The following is a 23201-nucleotide window of genomic DNA, read 5'->3' on the forward strand; positions in this document are numbered from 1 at the left end:
ATTTACAGCAACCTTGAATGTGGGATGCTCCTAGGAGTCAAATCCTGCTTTTGATTTGCTCCATTTTTGCCCCATAACTAATTTCTATGAAGAACATAGCAACTCCAAGTTAGTTGTCATAAAATCTGAATCTGTTCTTTTCTTATGTATAGCTACTACAAAAGAATCTTTGAATAAGGCCATACCCAATAATAAAGATGGTATTTTCCCTTCCACATTTACTTTATTTATTCTCTGGTTCTATTTATCTCCTTTTGATTTCTATGTCTAGACCTATCTCAACACAACCACAGATTTGTCACCTTTACATTTAAACATACCACTCATTCTGTTTGATATGCATACTTCTTCTTCTGATGATTTTCAGTGATTCCTTGTGCTTTCTTTGTTGAGTTGTCTATATGGAAGTTATACTGATTTTTTATTACTTCTGACCCTAAAATCTTTGGCTCACTGATGTTATACAAAAGGGAATCCTCAAGAGAATAAAATTACAGGGGGCATGGAAGTCATCCAGATAACATGTGAGACATACAATTGAGAAAGGACTTGTTCTGCTGTTTCAGTCTCTCTGAGCATAGATCACCACTACTTGCTTCATTCCTTGAACCTGTCAGGATCTTCCCTATGTCGGGAGTGTATAGATTATAGCTGTTAATCTGTGTTTTTGTGGCATTCCTCAGTTTAACTGGTTGTTTCTTACTCACTTGCCTCCTTTGGAAATCATTTCCTCCTACTGAGTTGTATTGTTCAGTGCTGATATGAAGGTCTATTTAATTCTTCTTTTCATGATGTATCTTGTTTGGTTGTTGTCTTTTGTAGGGTTGCTCTTTTGAGAAGGGAAATGAAGACAGAATGGACTCATTGGAAGCAGAGGAGCTGTGAGTAGAGAAAGAAGACAAATCAATGGTCAGGTTTATTGTATGAAGTAATTTATTTTCAATGAAAATGATAAAAACATTTTGTGGCTACAAGGAGAAACTCAGACCAAAATAGAATGTAATGTAATTTACCAATTGATAGTAAACAAAACCAGCCAGTGGTGCCTCAGAACTGACTAGCATCTACCTGTGTGGCCCTTGATCATGGATACTTAGAAAAAAAAAAGGCTTAATTTACTCATGCACTTCTGAGTATGACTCTGGGCATCTAAATTGAGGCTTTTGCTGATTCTTTGATATTTGACTGTGGCTGGCTCCTCTAGGTTCATATAGACATCTGAATTATACTACATAATAGTACATATGTCGAGTAGAAGACAATAACTTGCATGTAACAGAGAAATGTTACCTCTAAACCCTGATCCAAAGACACAAAATTATTATAGGTTATCTCACAGAGTAATAATGATAAAAATTTTAAAAAATATTTATCTAAAAAATAAATATTTAATATATTTATGTATTTTCAAAAATTCCATGCTAGCACGTGTTTTGTTGGACAAATGTTTGCATTCCAGTAACCTTGGTTTTTCAGCCCCCTCAGATACAACTATTACTAGGTGCAATTAATTATAATATATAATAATTTCTTGCAGATAAAAAATGAATAGTTTGTTTTTGGAAACATTCATATTGCATATACTAGAATTTGCTCCCTTATTATTATTACTATCACTATATCATTTGAAGATTATATAAGCTATGTGCATGTATTTATCACCATCTCCTGAAAGATAGGCTAGCCTCTGAGTCACGTTTTCATGAAAAATACCTGACTATACACTTCCATCAGCTCAATAAATAGAAATGGCTGTTCTGATAAGATTTGTTCTTTATGAATACTGCTTATAAGCATACTATAATTTTGGATTTCAAAAGCAATCTACAGATTTAATGCAATCCCCAGCAAAATTCCCACCCAATTCTTCATACAGTTGGAAAGAGCAATATGCAATTTCATCTGGAAAAACAAAAAACTAGAATAGCAAAATCCATCCCCAACAGCAAGAAAACATCTGCAGGAATCAATATTCCTGACCTCAAGCTATAGTACAAGGCAATTGATTTAAAAACTGCATGGTACTGGTATGGTTACAGGCATGTGGATCAATAGAATAGAATAGAAGATCCAGAAATGAGCCCACTTCTGGGCATATACCACAGAGAAGTTCCAATATACACCAATGACACATGCAAAACAATGTTCATTGCAGCCATATTTATAATAGCCAGATGTTGGAAAGAACCCAGATGTCCTTCAGTAGATGAATGGATACAAAAATTGTGGTATATTTATACAGTGGAGTACTACTCAGATATCAGAAACAATGACTTTATGAAATTCTTAAGAAAATGGATGCATCTAGAGAATATCATCCTGAGTGAGATAACCCAGTCACAAAAGAACAGACATAATATGCAGTCACTGATAATTGGATACTAACCCCAGAAAGCTCTGAACACCCCGGAAACAACTCACTGACTATATGAAGTTCAAGAAAAGAAAAAAAAAAGTAAAAAAACCATTATGCTTAATCTTTATACACCAAGAAAACTTTGACTAATTCCAGGTTGCATCTTGTTTTACATTTACTTTATGCTCATTGTAACTAGCAAGATCTTAATTCATACTATCAAAAGTTGAAAAAAAACAAACACTGACAAAAATGTATTCAAATGCTTTTATGCAAAAATTCTTAAAATCTGTACATTTATCTTTTTTTTAATAAAGTTGTTCAATTAAAAAAAGATCTTTGAATTTTTGAATATATGACAGCATTATGCATTTAATTATAGCTTTGGACTATATATTAGTGAAGATGAGCTTTAAATATTTTAGTATTTTTGTGCATGTGTATATTACAAGAAGTAGATTTGACATACTTTTTTGTCTAAACAGGAATTTGCCAAACAGTCTAACCATGCTGTCGATAATACTGAAAAATCCATCTGTCATCACCATTCCTCATAATCTGGGTTTGCATTCTAATACTTGCATGCCATATTCTTTCTAGTACCCTATGCTTTTTAATATTTGTATTGTAATATTTGTATTTGTAAGTGCTCAGAGTTTCAAAGGATAATATTGCCAACTTAGTCATGAACATGGATATATATATATACATATACATAACATTAAATGCAAGTAAAAGCCTAATAAATAAATCTAAAGCACTATGCTGGTTCCTTCTTCACCACCCCCATCTATTCATTTCCTCTCTCTCTCTCTCTCTCTCTCTCTCTCTCTCTCTCTCTCTCTCTCTCTCTCTCTCTCTTCCTCCTTCTATTCAATCCTTTAGATAGAAGACAGACAGACAGAAAGATAGATAGAACATGAATGATATTTTTGTACAGGGAGCCTTTCCAACCCACCCCACCCTCAATATACAGACCAAATAATACCTTACCTATCCTCTCATCGACTCCAAATAGTTCCTTCCAAATTAAAACTTAATCTAGCCCTTGCATTCTTGGGAATACAAATTTCCCATAACTTATTATGGGAAAATAATAAGAAATAAGTCATCAGAAATCCATCTTTTCCTTCCTCTAAATTTAACTCATGTCTCACTCCAGAGCTTTCAGTGTTACATTAACTGCCTTCTGCCATGAATTTTCCCTTTGCAATATCATTGACCTTTATTTAATCCCCTTAAAATGGAATAAAACCTTTCCTCACTAAAATACTATCCCTGATGGTGTCCAAGCTCTAAATTCTGGCAAAATTACCCTAGGGTCACGTCACTTTGGTGATAAGTTCCAACAATTCCTGTACTCCTTCTTAGCTTTAATCCCCCCATTATACATGTGGAAGCTTATATGAGGACTATGGAATGCTTCACAGCATAATGGATGGTACAACTGAAGTGTTAACTAAGGTAGATGCACTTGATTTATGATTAAACTATCAGAAATAGAGACCTGCAAACCTTAGGGCAACCGACCAAAATGTTTGTCACTCTGTTTTCTTTCTCCTATTTTCAATAGCTACACAGAACTTCTGTTTTACTGTTAACTCAATAGGAGTTGTTGGATAGGCTGATAATCCTTATCCTAATGAAAGACAGATTCCTGCACTCCCTCTGTTGCAGTGGCTGCCCCATCTCCAGAACATCACAAAGAAACCCACCACCAGGAAGCCCTTAATATTTACTAATGGAGGAAAGAAAACATCAAGTCAATAATATTCTACTTTACTTGGTATGAACACCTTCTATATTACCTGATCCAAAAATTTCCCATCATGCTCCCACAAACAAAATAAGGAATCCTATGCTATCTAGTTAGCCTGAAAGTAGTCAGTAGACCCTTTAATAGCTTTAAGAGAGTGTGTATGCTGTTAATTCTTTTCCCTGGTGATCATGGCCCTCTGTCAAATTAGAAACTAATGAACTTTCTCTTTACTCATACACATATTCACCCTGTGACAAGAAACAGCCACTCCCTTCAAAATGTGCCATGTGAGATCTCATAGTACCCTTCATGTTTCAATATTTGAGTGAAATATATTCACTGATAAGAAAATATTCACAATCTTTATTGAGCAATGATATTGATTCCATTCATGCACACAAACAAATATAAATGAGTTCATACCCACTCCTTTCCGTATTCCCCATCCTCAGTTTTTGAAGGTAACAAAATCATAATCCTTTTGTGTGTCTTTTGTTATTATCCAAACTTTAAAACTATGGGCATTAACCCCTGAAGTCTCAAATCCAACGTCCTCTGAAAAATTAATGGTGCTAAGATTCCCCAATTTAGCAGACAAAAATATGTCCCATTTTTGCAGGACTAGACCTCAACTGGCAAAAGTCTTAGAAAGGCTAATTCACCATATACTCTAACTTTTCAACCATGGGCACTCCTTAACAGATAAAACCTGGGAAAGGCCCTGCCTTTATTATCACCCAAACACAAACCTTCTCTTTGCAATGTGAATTTGAACACCACACTGGTATTCCTCACAACTCCAGTGCAAATTGGTAATAGAAAAAGTATATCAAACACTAACAGTCCAACTTATAAAATGAAAAGCAAATACCTAACTCCAAACTTGCAATTCATGATAGGTCAGACTAGCCTAAATATATTTAATATTTATAAGAGCTCCAAACACTCTCTAATCTCCATTTCTAACATTCACCAGGAGTAAATCATATCATGCTGGTATAATGGTAGCATCCATTGGACTGGATTGGGAAGGAAGCAGATATACTCCTAAACACTAGAAGTAGTTTTGTTTATGTCTTTACATAGCAACTACCTAGACCTATTTATGACCCTTCTAGAAATGTCAAGCACTACTACATTTATCAAAATTGTCCACTACTCACTGACCGATTAAGTATTGAAAAAGTGAAGTGGATGCCACCCCCAAAACAAGAGAATCTCATGAAAGAATATTCATGAATTGGTAGCTGTATACCTGTAGGGTATATGCCCTCACTAGGCTTCCCTTTTCTTTTATTCTTACAGCTGATTTTATTATTCTTCATTTTAACTTCACTGCTGCTCATCCTCCTTCTAACTCCCCCAGTACTCACCACTAAAGATTTTTTTTGCTAAGGAGATATTTTGTAAAAAGACACCACAAAATTAAAAGAACTAAGAACTGTCCACTTTCAGTCTCTGGGCCATTACTGATATTTCCATACACCTCAATTCCATGTGTTTTACTTATAGCAACACAGGTGACTGGTTGGATGAGGTTTCCATATATGGACTTGGCAAACATTGGTGATGCCAAAGTGAATCCAACAGTTATGGTTGCACAAAAATTGTCAAACTTGAAACTCATTTTTAATATCCCATCAGTGATCCCTGGGTTGAAGGATGGAAAGATTGGGAGTTGTGGGCAAGCTTTACGCTAACAGCTATGCCACATGCCACGTACTTGACATACATATAGTCTGCAAGCATGACCTTCTCCAAACTCTTCTTTTTTCTACATTAAAATTCATCAATAGGTTTATCAAACCCAGTAGTAGGTCCATGCCACCCCCTACTGAATATAACATATACCATATAGAGCTTACTCCCTCGTAATAACACAGTACCCTCACTAGATTTTTTTTTGTTCTGAAATCCCCTCTACTGGACACTACTGGTAGTTGTTACAATAGATATCTTTCACCATGAACCCTGTGAGGCTTTACCCAGAAAGAAGTTGCAAAACATCCCTCTCTTCAATCTCTTCTTTCTCTTTTGCCTCAGAGGACCTTCTCTGAGATCCCATCCTACAAGTTCCTGTAACATCACTGTCATCACACAAATATCTGTAAACTGTTTCGCAACCCACCATTATCTGGTGTAATAAAATAACATTTTTGGAGACCCAGGGACACTGGCCTGGTGAGAAGGTGTTCTGAATAGCCGGGGAGCAGAGAGATCTCGGCCAATCGCTCGAAAAGTGTGCCCCCCTGCTTGGTTTAGGAAACCAGGAACCCAGAATTGGGCTGTCTGTTCTCAGCTGACTGCTGATGGGTGCAGAACAGGAGCTCAGACCATCTGCCACCAGGAACAGCGGAGATCCAGTGACACAGAACTGGTGAGAAGGCCTTCCAAGTAGCCAGGGAGAAGAGAGATCTCTGCCGGGAACTTGGAAAGTACGCCACTCCTCTGCTTGGTTCAGGGAACCAGGAACCGGGCATTGGGCTGTCTGTTCCCAGCCCGCCGCCTTTGGGTACAAAAACAGGTGCTCAGGTCATCTGTCACGAGGAACAGAGGAGATCCAGGGACACAGGCCTGGTAATAAGGCATTCGCATAGCCAGGGAGCAGAGAGATCTCTGTCAAGTGTGCAGAAAATGCTCACCCCTCTGCTTGGATCAGGGAACCAGGAACCCAGCATTGTGCTGTTTGTACCCAGACAGCGGCCTTTTAGTACAGAGCAAGCGCTCCAAAAATCCACCAACAGGAACAGCTGATATCTTGAGACATAGGCCTGGTAAGAAGGCATTCCGAGTAGCTGGGGAGCAGAGAGGTCTCTGCCGACCATGCGGAAAGTGTGCCCCCCCACCCTAGAGGTAGAAAGCCTAAAAAGTAAATCAGGAGTCACATTGCAAAAGCCTACAAGAGATGGAAGAGAGAACCTCGGGGGCTGAAGACAACATTGAAAACATGGACAAGACAGTCAGAGAAGATCCAAAACCCAAAAAGCTCCTAACTCAAAATGTCCAGGAGATCCAGGGTACAATGAAAATACCAAACATAAGAATAATAGGAATAGAAGTGGGCAAAGAATATCAACTAAGAGGCACAGTAAAAATCATAGAAGAAAACTTCTCTACCCTTAAGAATGAGATGACCATGAGCATAACACAAGCCTACAGAACTCCAAATAGGATGGACCAGGAAAGAAATTCCTCCTGACACATAATAGTCAAAAGGCCAAGTGCTTAATGCAAAGAAAGAATCCTAAAAGAAGTAAGGAAAAAAGGTCAGGTAACATTTAAGGGAAGAACAATTAGAATCACACCAGATTTCTCAACAGAGTCAATGAAAGCTAGAATTTCCTGGACAGACATCATGCAGACCCTAGGAGACCACTAGTGTCAGCTCAAGCTGTTATACCCAGCAAAATCTCAATCACCATAGATGGAGAGACTAAGATATTCCAAGACAAAACTAAATTTACAAAATATCTGACCAAAAACCCAGCACTACAACAAATTACAGGTGGAAAACCCAATACAACGAGGGTAACTACATCTTAGTAAACACAAGAAAAACCCTAAGTAAGAAAACCAATAGAAGAAACACACACAGGCACAATTAAACCTCCAAAAGCAAAAATATCAGGAAAAAGCAACCACTATTCTTTGATATCTGTCAACATAAAGGCACTTAATTAACCAATAAAAATTCAAAGGCTATAAGAATGGATACATAAACAAAATCCAGCATTTTGCTGCACACAAGAAAATTATCTCAGAGACAAAGAAAGATACTATCTGCAAATGGCCCCAAGTAGCAAGCTGGAGTGGTCATTCTAATATAGAATAAAGCAGATTTTCAACCAAAAGTTATCAAAAAAGATAAGGAAGGGCACTTTTTATTCATTACATGGGAAATTTGTCAGAATGAACTCTCAATCCTTAACATATATGCTCCAAATACAAAAGCACCCATATTCATAAAACAAATCCTACTAAAGAACAAAAAATGCATTGTGCTCCACACAGAAATAGTGAGAAACCTCAATACCTCACTCTCACCATTGGACAGATCATGGAAACAGAAACTGAACAAGAACACTGTAAAACTAGCAGAGACTATGAACCAACTGGAATTAATAGTTATCTACCGAACATATTATCTTAAAACAAAAGAATACACCTTCTTCTCAGCACCTCATGGCAACTTCTCAAAAATTGACCACATAATTGGTCACAAAACAAGCGTCAGTAGATAAAAAAGATTGAAATACTCCCATGCATCCTTTCAGATCACCATGGTCTAAGGCTGGTCTTTAATAACAACAAGGAAAACAAAAAGCCCCTATATACATGGAAACTAAACAATGCTCTATTAAATGATAGCAGAATCAAAAAAGAAATAAAGAAAGAAATTAAGGACTTTCTAGAATTCAATAAAAATTAAAACACAACATACCCAAACCTATGGGATGCAATGAAAGCAGGACTGAGAGAAAAACTCATAGCTCTGAGTGCTTTCAAAAAGAAACTGGAGAGAACATACACTAGCAACTTGACAGCACAGTTGAAAGTTTAGAACAAAAAGAAGCAAATAAACCCAAAAGGAGTAGATGGCAAGAAAAAAATCAACCTTCAGGCAAAAATAGACCAAAGAGAAACAAAAAGAACCATTGAAAGAATCAACAAAACAAACAGCTGGATCTTTGAGAATATTAACAACATTGATAAATTCTTAGCCAGACTAACAAGAGGGCAAAGAGCATATCCAAATTAGCAAAATCAGAAATGAAATGAAGACAATACCTGAAACTGAGGAAATTCAAGAAATCATCTGGTCCTGCTATAAAAGTCTATACTCAACAAAGCTGGAAAATCTCGATGAAATGTATGAATTCCTAGACAGATACCAGATACGAAAGTTAAACAAGGACCAGGTATACCATCTAAATAATCCCAATAACACATAAAGAAATAGAAGTCATCAAAGTCTCCCAATCAAAAAAAGACGAGGTCCAGATGGGTTCAGTGCAGAATTCTATCAGACATTTTTTAACGACCTAATACCAATACTCTCCAAACTATTCCACAAAATAGAATCAGATGGAACACTACCTAACTCATTTTTTGAGGTTACAATAACCCTCTTTCCTAAACCACACAACGACCCTACAAGGAACGAGAACTTCAGACCAATATCACTTATAAACATTGATGCAAAAATACTCAACAAAATCCTTGCAAACGGAATCCAAGAACACATCAAATGATCATTCAGCATGTTCAAGTAGGCTTCATCCCTGGTATGCTAGGAAGATTTAATATATGGAAATCCATCAATGTAATCCACCATATAAACAAACTCAAAGAACAAAAACTAATGATCATCTCACTATATCCTCAGAAATCTTTTGACAATATTCAACACCACTTTATGTTAAAAGGCTTGGAAAGAACAGGAAACCAAAGCACGTATCTAAACATCATAAAATCAATATAGAGCAAACCAACAGCCATCAAACTTAAGGATGGGAAACTAGAAACAATCCCACTAAAAAGGGACTCCACAAGGCTGACCACTCTTCCTCCTACCTATTCAACATAGTACTGGAAATCCTGGCTGGAACAATTAGACAGCAAAAGGAAATCAAAGGGATACAAATTGGAAAGGAAGAAGTAAAAACATCACTATTTGCAGATGACATGATAGAGTACTTAACTGACCACAAAACTCCACCAGAGAACTCCTACACCTGAAAAATAAGTGCAGCAAAGTGGCTGGATACAAAATTAACTCTAAAAAATCAATAGCATTTCTATATTCGAAGGACAAACATGTGAAGAAAGAAATCTAGGAAAGTATACTCTTCACAATAGTCACAAAAATATGAAATACCTTAGTGTGACTCCAACTAAGCAAGTGAAGGATCTGTATGTTAAGAACTTCAAACCTATAAAGAAGGAAATCAAGGAAGATCTCAGAAAAAGGAAAGATCTCCCATGATTGTGGATTGGAAGGATCAATATTGTAAAAATGGCCATCTTACCAAAAGCAATCTATAGATTCAATGCAATTTCCACAAAATACCAACCCAATTCTACACTGAGTTGGAAAGAGCAATGTTTAGTTTCATCTAGAATAACAACAAACCTAGAAGAAAGAAATCCATCCTCAACAACAAGAAAACATCTGCGGGAATCACTATCCCCGACCTCAAACTCTATTATAAGGCAATTGTGCTAAAAAGTGCATGGTGCACCTATGACTGGAGATCAGGCTAGATGTGGCAGACCTGTGAACTGCAGCCATGCAACATGGACTGAGGAGGTAGAGTTGAGAGAGTATACAAGGGACTGAGCTTAGGGGTGGAGATAAAAAGAAAGAAAGAGAGAAAGAGAGAGAGAGAGAGAGAGAGAGAGAGAGAGAGAGAGAGAGAGAGAGAGAGAGAGAAAGAAGGGGTGACAAAAGTTTTTAACCTGTGTAGGGAGCCGTATTGGATTTTGAGACAAAGGTCTGCACCCTAAGGTGCTGACTTCTGCCCTTTCTAACTAGTAAACACCCCAAGAGCACATACACCTGTATCATGCCACATCACTGACCAATTATGATGATACACCTCAGCTGGTGGACAGCAGGGAGGATAAAAGGTGAGAGCCTCCCAGGCACGGGGCTCCCCCTCCACAAAAGCATCAAGAAAGGAGTGCTTAATAAAACTGCTAAGAGAAGAATCTGGCCATGTTGCATCTTTTCCTTGTGGGACAAGGTTGGGCGCAACAAAGGGTGCTGAAAACCCAGAAATCGAACCAGGGGGAGCCATGAATATTCAGAACTCTCAAGAGGTGTCAGGAGCAGTACTGGTAAGTTTCCTGGATTGGGACAATAAAGCTCCCTGGATTGAGATAATAAAGTTCCCTGGTTGGGAAAATAAAGCTCCCTGGATTGTGACAATAAAGTTCCCTGAATTGAGACAAGAAAATTTCCTGGATTGGGACAATAAAGCTCCCAGTAATTGGGACAATAAATTCCCGGTAATTTGGGAATATAATGCTCCCTACAATTTGGTACTATAAAGTTCACAATAAGTGACTATCTGAATGGATCACTTCCTTGCACTTGCGCTGTTTGTACCTGTGTGGACAGTCCTAGTGTTGATAGTGTTCCTTATTTGTGGATGACATCACCCTACAGAAGAGTGCTAGGCTTGCTTGTTAGGCTCACTCGTTAGGCTCACTGGTTAGGCTCACTTGGCTGTGGTTCAAGAATCTGCACTCATAGATGAGTGTGTCAGTAACATGGGGAGTAACCAGAACCATCCCATATGTTTGGCTCTCAAAGAATTGCTAAGAGAAAGAAAAATGAAACTAAGTGAGAAAAATATCCAAACATATTTGTCTCAGTGTGGTCTACATGATCCATGATTTGTGGTCTACAGGAACCTTAACCTTCCTTGTTGGGACAAGTTAGGAAGAGACTTAGTTAGGGCATATGAAGAAAAGTGATTAAAACCAGGTATGAGACCTATTTGGAAATTGATTCATGCCTGTGTTGAAGACAGCCGCTATTAAAAACAGTCAAAAGTCACTCAGAGAATATCAGGAGAGCCAGTCAGAATCTGGTAATTGTCATAGTAAGAAATGGGAAAAAAGGCATCAAAAGAATAAAACAGCACAAAAGGACACATTGCAAAAGATGAGGCAGAAATTGCCTTGAGGCATGGGCTGCCTGGGAAAAGCCTGCAAATATTAAAATAGACAATGGTCAGGCTTATACTGCTGCAAATGTTGTTACATTCTTCAAACAAAAGGGAGTCTTTGCTCAAGGTCAGAAATTCTTGCAGTCAGGGCAATGCTAGAAAAGTTCCCAAGTCAGACTGGCCAAGATCCAAAACTCACATGACAGCAGATGCTGGCTATGTTTCGGAGAAAGAGGAACACTTCTCCACTGTTGGTGGGGTTGTAAACTGATACAACCACTCTGGAAATCAGTCTGGCGGTTCTTCAGAAAATTGGACATAGTACTACCTGAAGATCCAGCTATTCCACTTCTGGGCATATGCCCCAGAGACACATTAATATACAGCAAAGATACATGCACCACAATGTTCATAGCAGCTCTATTTATAATATCCAGAAGCTGGAAAGAACCCAGATGTCCTTCAGTAGATGAATGGATAAAAAAATTGTGGTACATTTACACAATGGAATACTACTCAGCCATCAAAAACAACGACTTAACCAAATTCTTAAGAAAATGGCTGCATCTACAGAATATCATCCTGAGTGAGATAACCCAGTCACAAAATAACAGACATAATATGCAGTCACTGATAGTGGGATGCTAACCCCAGAGGCTCAGACTTCCCCAGAAACAACTCACAGACTGTGTGCAGTTCAAGAAAAAAAGAAAAGAAAAAACAAAAATAAACATCATGCTCAATCCTTACACACCAAGTACACGTTGACGAATTCCGGGTTACAACCTGTTTTACATGTACTTTTGCTCATTGTAAATAGTAAGACCTTAATGCAGAGTATCAAACCTTAAAAAAAAAGAAAAAAAAAAGCCAAGCACTGACACAATTGTATTTGTATACATTTATGCAAAAATGTTTAATTTTTTTCTTTTATCTTTGTTTTTTTAAAATAAAGTTTAAAAAAAAATGAAAAAGAAAGAAAAGTTCCCAAGGTAAGTTGGGATGATAAGGACTGCAGAGAAAAATGGTAATAAAGTCTCGGGTATTGAGCAAGGAAGTTTGCTGCAGCAGCAAATGGAAAATAAAAGATTTAGGATGGGAACTTCTCAGTCTCATCCAATTTTTCTGGCTCTTCAAGAGCTACTCTTGTCAAAAAAAAAAAAAAAAAAAAAAAAAAAAAAAAAAAAAAAAAAACCCTTAAAATGAGAAAGAGCGCCCTAAAATTTTTTTTTAAATAAATGTGATACCATTGCACCCTGGTTTGCAGTCACAGGAAGCCTAACTGTCTATGGGACCTGTTTGTGTTTTTCCCCAGGACCGGAGTGATCCTTTGTGGGTACCTGAATGGCTGATGAGAAAGCTGAATAACCACGAAAAAGATGCAGAAACTTTTGTTACTCCTGGCAATGATGACATCTGTCATGAGAGCTGAAGATGCCATCTTTTGGGGGGTTGCCTAGACCTGGCCAGTCCACCTCCCTGTACATCATTATTTTCCTGTTTTACCAGTTTTCTTTTCTACTAATTGTGACTCTGGCCTACCCTGCATACATCCTGACTTCTCAGCAGAGCTTTGCTCTGTCACAAATTTCTCCCTTGCTGACACCTTATGCTTTACCCTAGTTAATTTTAGTACAAACTGCATTTGGCTTCGCAATAGTTCCTTCAACAATTGGCTTGACCCTTCGCAAGGTTCTAAAGTGCAGCTAATTTTCCTAAATGACGCTCTGACACAGGTAACAAGTGGAATGACCTCTGGGTCTGGGTCTGGCAGTAATAATACTAAAATTAACATTACTACATTGATAATGGTTGGACATGTCCTGCGCCCATCAAATGAAGGAAAATATTTTATAATTCCACTAAGCGTAAGATACTCCCATTCTGCCTCCCCATACAGAATTTCCCTCCTGAGCATACCTCTTGCCAGAGCCCTATACAAAAAACAAGGCAGATAGCTCCAGGTTTTGAATTCTCCCAACCTCTAGGTAGAATGCTATTCACTTGGAATAGCACTAAAAATAATGGATGGCCATGGTATCAGTGGATCTTATCTAATGATAAAGGCACCTTTATTACCCTAGAGCTTTGTTCTTTACTGATTACAGACAATTTTTCTATTTACAAGATTTCAGCCACAAGAGACAAGAAACTCAAACTCTCAAATATAAAGTTTAATAGTTTGTATGCTAATCATACTGTATGTGAGGTTGCAGTATGTCTGCAAGGCCACTTCTTTTTGTTATTGTTTCATCAAAATAATAATACTGATGCCCCTAATTGCAATACCTCCCAAAAACAATGCTATCTTACCAATTGCTGTCATGGACATAATAACTCAGCTTTAATAGTCCAAGTGCCCACCTTTTTCTCAGTACCTGTCGTGGCACATCCAAAGCAATTTGCACTGCTACTACTTTTCTGCGAAAAGCGTAATTTTGGCATTACAGTAGCAGTTATTTCTGCTATTGTGGCTTCAGCAGCTGTGATCACAACTGCAGCAGTAGCTGTGACTAATACAGTACAGAAAGCTAGTGTAGTCAATAAAATTGTAGAAAAGACAGCTACAGTATTGGAGATACAAAGAAAAATAGATTCTCATATAGTGTCAGGTATTCTTTTTAAACCAAAGAGCTGATCTACTACAACATCAGCTATATCACTCCATCAGTTGATAACCCTCTCATGTGTACCTTCTCTAAATGGTTTGTGCATTAACCCCTATTCAGCTGAGTATTGGACCTATTATAAACACAAGTCACAGGCAATTTGTAATTATCTAAAAGGCAATTGGTCTTTGCAGGCAGAAAACCTTACTAACCAACTTTTGTTTAAAATAGTGACCCTCAATAACACAAAAGTTAGCCTCCAAACTGCTCAGTCTATTTTAAATTGGCTACAAAAATCATTCAATTTTATTAAGGAGTGGGCAGGGATGGGAACGCTCATATCCATGCTCCTCCTGGCCTGTTTAGTATGCTGTTTGTGTTTCTGTAAATTACAGCTCGAACAGTGCCAAACTAAATCAGTCTGGTACAGGCTATGCAAGCTCTTGAAAATGGCATGTTACCAGCAGTTTGGTTAGCTGCTTTAAAAAATTAGTTTTGGACATGGCACATGGGTTGTCAGGTGGAGCACTGCACAGAGAATACTCAAATTCCAGCAAGAATTTCTCTGGGAGGTATATCCAACTAGATGGGGGTTTAAGTGTCCTAGTGTTCCCCCCTCACACAAACAACATGGGAGCTGGCCAAAATCTCATTGGCTGATGAGCCCAGCTGTGGTTCTGAGTAAGGACCCTAAAACTTTGCACATGGGGAGTTTGGACCTCTGCCTCCACCCATACAAACAATGCCAATGATGTTGTAAAGTTATGTTACTTCTAAGCTTTGCATAGATAGTCATTAATTGAGAGAGGCTCAACTTCAACAATCTCCTAAAGTTATATCATCCGGCCTCTTTCGTCCTGGGATGTTGGGAGGAATGATAACTGACCCAAGGTAGTCATACTCACTGACGGGCAACTTCCTCTAGCCCCTGACCAACCTAAGACATGGAGCCTTGAGGACAACAAGGAAATCCTACGATGGGTAAGGATTCAAGAGGTCGATCCTAAGAAAGAGATGGCAACCTCCTGCATAACAGGCCAGTCAAATACTCCTCTGCCCAGTTTTTCCCCAGAGATCATAGTAGCTTTTTAAAAAAGAAAAAAAAAGGGGGATATGCAGGGAGCCATATTAGATTTGGAGACAAAGGACTGCACCCTAAGATGGCACTGGCTTCCACCCTCTCTAACTAGTAAACACCCCAAGAGCGCATGCACCTGTATCACGCCACATTACTGAACAATTATGATGATACACCTCAGCTGGTGGACAGCAGGGAGGATAAAAGGAGAGAGCCTCCCAGGCACGGGGCTCCCCTCCACAAGAAGCATCAAGAAAGGAGTGCTGAATAAAACCACTGAGAGAAGAATCTGGCCCTGTTGCAATTTTTCCTTGTGGGACATGTTTGGGCACGACAAACTTGCCTGCTGTAAGGTTCCTGAATAAACCGCTTTGAGAAGAGCACTGTGTCATAGCTCCATTTCTGCTGGTTGGAGAAGGTAGAGACAAACAATGACTGTGCTCTAAGATCAAAGATTGACAAATGGGACTTAATGAGATTGCAAAGATTCTGTAAGGCTAAGGACACTGTAAAGAAAACAAAACAGCCCCCAACAGAGTGGGAGAAAATTTTTAACAACCCCACATCTGATAGAGGCCTAAAATCCAATGTATAAAAAGAACTCATGAAGCTAGACACCAGAGAATCAAACAACCCTATTAAAAAATGGGGTACAGAGCTAAACAAAAAGTTCCCAATTGAGGTAATATCGAATGGCTGAGAAGTATCTAAGGAAGTGCTCAACATCATTAGCCATCAGGGAAATGCAAATCAAAACAACCCTGAGATTCAATCTCACACAGGTCAGATTGGCCAAGATCAAAAATTCAGATGACAGCAGATGCTGGCAAAGATGAGAAGAAAGAGGAATACTTCTCCACTGTTTGGTCGGGTTGTAAACTTGTACAACCACTCTGGAAATCAGTCTGGCCATTTCTCAGAAAATTGGACATAGTACTACCTGAAGACCCAGCTATTTCACTTCTGGGCATATAACCCAGAGCCATGCCTATATACAACAAGACACATGCACCAGAATGTTCATAGCAGCTCTATATATAATAGCAAGAAGATGGAAAGAACCCAGATGTCCTTTAGTAGATGAATGGATTCAAAAATTGTGGTACATTTACACAGTGGAGAACTACTCAGCTATCAGAAACCAGGACTTTATATAATTCTTAAGAAAATGGCTGCATCTAGAGAATATCATCATGAGTGAGATAACCCAGTCAAAAAGAACAGACATAATATGCAGTTACTGATAATTGGATACTTACCCCAGAAAGCTCTGAACATCCCAGAAACAACTTACAGTCTCTGTGAAATAAAAGGAAAAACAAAAGAGAACAAAAAACCACTATGCTTAATCCTTACACACCAAGAAAACTTTATCTAATTTCAGGTTACATCCTGTTTTTCATGTACTGTTTGCTCATTGTAACTAGTAAGATCTTAATGCACACTATCAAATCTTTAAAAAACAAAGCCAAGCAATGAGAAAAGTGTATTTGTATACTTTTATGCAAAAGTGCTTAAAATTTGTACATTTATCCTTGTTTTTGAAACTAAAGTTGTTCAATAAAATATTAACATTTTTCAAGGTTTCTGCATTCCTGTAATGAATTTTATCAGTATAAACCAGAAAAACTCCCTTTTCATGTGGAATGTTACTAAAGGAAAAAATAAATCTTCATTTTCTTCTTGTAGGACTGGGTCTCTCAACAAGCGTGGTGCCAAGCAAGCCCCTGGAGCTGCTCTTGTCCAAACACAGCATGTGGCCAGTGATGTCCAGAACAAGATAGAACAGGCCATGGTTTTTTTATTTACAGTCTCCAGTCCTGACAGTTACAGAACACTTCCCAAGATAAAATGATTTTACAAAATCAGAGAGTTCTAGGCTTTCTTAATGCTAAAGTATTTGCATTGTTTTTTTGAAAAGAATTCTTTCTCTCTATCAATGAATCTAGGCTGGTGACACAATCATATGGTTGCTCAAAGATATCCAGTGAATATCTAGACAATCTATGTTCCTAGTACCACCTCTCTATGTTACCCAAGTCTATGCTAGATTGAATAATTTTCTCCTTTTCCCCACACTATGGAAACCCTAAAATACCTCCTCACACTCTGCTTCATAAATTGCTAAAGTGGTAGATAAGTAGCATTACAATTATCATTGCCAATATAGTTTTTGGTTCAATTACAAATTGTTTTTAATGTAACGGTTGATGATTATGATGACATTATTTCTTTACCAAAAAAAAGGGAAGATCTGGGACCAGAAATCCATAAAACCTGGGGACCAAATCTAGAGCAAGGATGAGGTCAAGATGTGTCCAAATATTGAAAATATCATCCTGAGAATTGCAGAAATTAGGGCTGCTTCTTCCTCGCTCTGGGCATGAATGTCCCAGTGCAAATAATACTTACAAAGCCCACCTTAACCACTCTTGAGGTAGTTGCATACCACGATGGCTAAAGTATGGGTTAAACTTCTGTTTTCTCTATAAAAATAAGTCTAAGAGGCACTTGAATTTCTTCTTCATGAAAATAAAGTATTTCCAGTGAATGATGTACAGTAACCATCAAAGGCCCTGTCCACTCGACAATGTTTATATATTCTTTAGGCACCTCTAATAGAGAAGTGTTTCCCTGTAAAACATCTCTAAAATGGTTATTTGTCCTGCACTCACACTGAGTTTTTTTTATCTAACCCGAATGGCCCAGCTAAAGTTTCTTCCTTCCAGTTCAGTGCCTTGATCTGACAGGGAACAGATGCCAACCGGGCATGGCAAAATATGTTTGATATGAAGGAAACAGAAAATAAAATCTCCTGTTACTAACATAAATTTTGGATGCAGGTTAACTCTGAGTTAAAAAATCACACAGGACAATTTAATGTTTACACAATATGAGTTCATTCTTCTGTAAAAATGAATACAGTCTATTTCTCTCTATTTCTATTACAGTGTATATATACAGTGAAATATATATATATATATATATTTGTGTGTGTGTGAGAGAGAAAGAGAGACAGAGAGACATAGAGAGAGATATAGAGACAGAGAGAGAGAGACAGAAAAAAACTGACCATCCACTAGGAATTTAATTCTGTACAAAAATGCTCATGCCATTATTGTACTAGATGACACATGTTGATTAGTAGATGCAGTTATAAATCATTCAAGATTCACAAGTGAGTTAGACTTTAAACATAATTCTCCACAATATCCTTAGTGGTATCTACTGGGACAATAAGGGCTATCTCACCCAGAGACTATATTTCAGACATAATGTATGAATCCATTTATTCATGGCCTACACCAAAGCAATCAAACTGTAAAGTTCAGTAATAGGAACTTTACAGTTCATCCAGAAAAGCAACCAATAAATAAAATGCTCTATTGATTTACATGTCTCTAGAGACAAGTTTGCCAACAATGAATAGGTAGGTAACTTAATACTAGAAATGTCCTTCACAATTCATGAAGTTAAGTCCTCAATGATTGCTATTATATGTAAGTTTAACACAAACATCTAAAGATTATTGTTAACTTCCCAAATCACAACATTGACAATGTCAATATCACTTGTTCCTTACTCAACAATAGAATTCCTAAAGATTTTTTTTTGTATCACTAGTTAACTAACTATTCATGACTGCTTCTTTAAGCATGCATGCCTGTATCTTAATTGAGTATCCCAATCTGGAAACAGTTAAGAATGAGCATTGTGTCATACGTCTACAGATGTTTGGTGGAACAACAAGGTAAATTCCAAAGTTAGTGTCTTGTAATTAACAGTAGGAGTTCAAAGAGGAAAAACTTACTGAAGCATTGTGAAAGTCCATTATTATTTATTCTGAGCAAATGTAAACAACCATAGTTAATGACACACTAAATCACATATAGTCCAGGTGTACTAAAGTATGGGTAGATTCAATTTATTAACATCAGCTGTGTCTTTCACATACAAATGTTACATAGAAATTAAAAATATGGGACACTGAATTCTTTATTTAATCATTTTATTGGATATTCTCTCTATTTACATTTCAAATGTTATTCCCTTGATTTCTTCTCCCATCCCCTTCACCCTCCCATTGTTTCCATGAAGGTGCTCCCACTCTCAACCACCCACTCCCACCTCAGGGCCTTGACATTGGGAGCACAAGCCTTCTCTGGACCAAAAACCTCTCGTTCAATTGATTCTAAACAATGCCAGTCTATGCTATATATGCAACTGGAACTGGGACACTGACTCTCTTATAAGGTTTTCATCTACATTGGTTTATGAACTTCATGTAAGTCTGTAAGTCCGATGCAATTTTCTTAGTACAAAATATGTTTTTCTGACAATATATTTCTTACATATGAATTCAGGTTTATATTTTTGATTTATATTAATGCAAGTACACCTTTTCTTTTACTTGACCTTATATTCTCAACATTGCATTTCTAACTTACAAACGGTCTTTGGATTTTTGTTAATAAATTGGATCAGATTTACCAAAGGATTTCCAAAACTGAAAACGTACTGCCCTAAGTAATGTCTAACAAAACCATTAGATCTCTACACTATTTAAGAGATCCACACTTAGTCCAGTACTTTCTTACATAGCTCCTCAGAGAATGCAAATAACCACAGTGACATAGGCATCACACATACCTGCTGCTCTCAATAATTCCTGCCCCACATCTATTGTTCTCCATCGTTTGACATCCAAGCAGACTATTCTGGTGTTGCTGAAGTATCTATAATGGCTGATATGAAATGATCCATTATGGTTCTATTTAGCATAAATCACTGAGAGTTATTTAGCATTTGCCTCAATGTGATTAGTGAATCTGCATTCCTTGATTTCTTATTTTACAGCCATTTTTAAACTGGTTTTTTCCCCACTATGTCCCACAGTTAGAGATTCAGGCAGTGAGAAATTCTTTCTTTGCTGGGTTAAATATTTTTTTTTTTGTATTTTTAGCAATTTCTATGTTAATTGTTGGTTGTACTATCCTATGTAACCTGATCATAGTTAAGACTGATATCCACATGTAGCTCCCTGATTTCCTCTTTTTATGTGTCATTGTGGAAATTAAGGTCTGCCTTTTGTTTTGAACTAGGTCACTCCTCTCCTCACGGATCTGCAACTTTTTATTATTACCATGTTAGGTTTAATAATTGTCTAATCAAGACCTTACCTGTTGAAATAACCTGTTTTAGATTTTTAATCTAATGTGGTCCCATCTCAGCAAGATCACTTACTAATTTTTTAGCTTCTCCTGTGATGGCTCCTAACACTTGATATTGTTTTACTCAGTCAGAAGATTTCTGTGAATAATTAATCATAGTTATACTGACATCCACATATATCTCCATGACAATAACTTGAATGTCTGTCTTCTGAGGTCTTAGAAGTGAGTCTCCCAAATGTTTATTTGAGAATATTTTTCTTTCTTTTCTATTGAATATTCTCTCTATTTACATTTGACTTATTATCCCCTTTTCCCCCTCACTCATCCTCCCTCTCCCCTTGCTTCCATGAAGGTGCTCCTTCTTCCAAACAACCTCTCAACTTAGTACCTTGCCACTACCCTACAATGGCAAAAACAAACCAAAAAATCCTGACTTTACAGGTCAAAAGGCTTTTTTACCCCCATTGAAGCCAGAAAATGCTATCCTCTGCTACTTATGCATGTGGAGCAATGGGTCTCTTCATGTGTGCTCATTGATTGGTGTTTTGGTCCCTGGGAGCTGTGGAGGGTTTGGTTGGAGAATATTTGGTCATTCAGGGAAAATGATCTATAATAAATTCCTTGGAAGAACAGATGACTGAGCCCTTATCACAACCAAATTCACATGCTTTTCCAGTACAATATAGGGATGAACTGTGCACTATCTAAAACTCTTCCATTTGAACATTGGAATGGATGTTTTAAAAGGTTCTTGGGACCTTCTGTTTATGCTATAACTCCTGTTTAGGCATCTTCCCCTGACATTAACTTATTTTCTCTTAGAAAGAGCTTCCAAAAATAAGAATAAGCCATGATAGGGAACTCACCTGTTTTAAATGTCCACATGTGTCTTTGCATGTCTTCATGATTTGCGTATCTAGAATCTACATCATTCAGCAAAGAAAGAAAAATGAAAGTAGGAATTTGAATGTGGGAAGAATGTAATAGTATGGAAGTGTTTTGGTAGTGGTATGAAATAGTGTTGTATGTTCTTGATATGGTTATTGCATAGTGAAATCACACAGAAACATGTACAAAACAGACATGAATGGGAGAGTTGCTAATAGATGGTGGGGAATATTTCTTGAAGATGCTTACAAAAGATTCATAGTACACTTAATTGGGACCACTCTTTGAATAGTACTAATGTAACTGCATCATTTAACTTGTCTTTGCACATGAGAAATACTAATTGGACTCAGCAGATTTAAAACAAATAAAATAAATTAACATAAGCTTGAAATTCAATGAAGTAATTTGGATTTTGTCACCATATTTTATTGGGAAGAAGAATCAAATATGCATTTATTAAATACTGGTTCCATAGCATGGTGTATAAAATATTATTAGTTCAAATATAAAACTTAATATTTCTAATGAAATGTAGATATTCATCTGAATATTATTATACATAGCCTATTAATACTGTCATTCTAAAAGCCTATAAAGTAATGTTTTAAGGAAAATATTCTAATTCTACTAGTAAAATCACAATATGTGATCATTCTAACAACTTTTGACTAGTGTGCCTTCATTTATTACATATTTGTTATGAAGATGATACCACCTAAGTCATACTGACACTTGAACTATCACCTTATTGTATAGAACAAATTTTCAACATGGATCTGATTTCAAATTCATTTGGCAACTATCTGCTAGTAAAGCAGATGTATATCACAGCAAAAAATGAGGTCTGAAATTTATCAGCTGTACAAAGTCCACTTCCCAATTAATTTTCTATGAGTGAGCAGTCAGGATGAAATAACTGGTCAATAAGTGAACCAGTGAATGAATTAATGCAAATATTTTAGTATATATACATATACATATACATATACATATACATATACATATACATATACATATACATATACATATACATATACATATACATATACATACACATACACATACACATACACATACACATACACATACACATACACATACACATACACATACACATACACATATACATACATACATACATACATACATACATACATACATACATACATATATATATATATATATATATATATATATATATATATATATTCCCAACATTATTTGAGAACATAGTGTTAAATGAAAGAGTGAACAGACTGGCTAGTTTTAAGAGCCAAAAAGTCTCATCTCTCTCTGAACTTATTTCTGTTGAAAGATCTTTTATAATGAGGTCATCTCATGGAGAGTTCACATATTTCTGGAAGGAACCATAGAAGCCAGAAGTCGAAGTCAGATACCCTGGACATCGATTCGTAGCCTGCAGTGAACGATTCATTCCAGTTCCTAAACCAACTATAAGCTGCTCTGTGACTTCAGCCAGACCTCAACAATATGTATCAGTTCTGTTATGTCAAAACTCTGATGTGACTCTCTTGCATTTACATAAACAAGCACACATGCAGATGATGTTTATTTTTGGCATTTATATCACCAAACATATTTTGAGTTCTCAGACCTGGATCACAACATTTCCATCATAAAAGAAAATCAGGGTAGAC

General features: G+C 37.0%; 1 long non-coding RNA gene across 1 annotated transcript in view; it reads right to left on the reverse strand.

Annotated features, from left to right (window-relative positions):
• Positions 1–23201, reverse strand: part of LOC308419139 — a 94231-nt gene that overhangs the window by 38100 nt on the left and 32930 nt on the right. The window contains exon 4 of the long non-coding RNA XR_013974978.1: positions 708–879. This is a non-coding gene — a long non-coding RNA (uncharacterized lncRNA). The remainder of the gene's footprint in view (positions 1–707; positions 880–23201) is intronic.

This window comes from Micromys minutus (genome assembly GCF_963924665.1).
Source record: "Micromys minutus genome assembly, chromosome: 3".
NCBI classification, from domain to species: domain Eukaryota; kingdom Metazoa; phylum Chordata; class Mammalia; order Rodentia; family Muridae; genus Micromys; species Micromys minutus.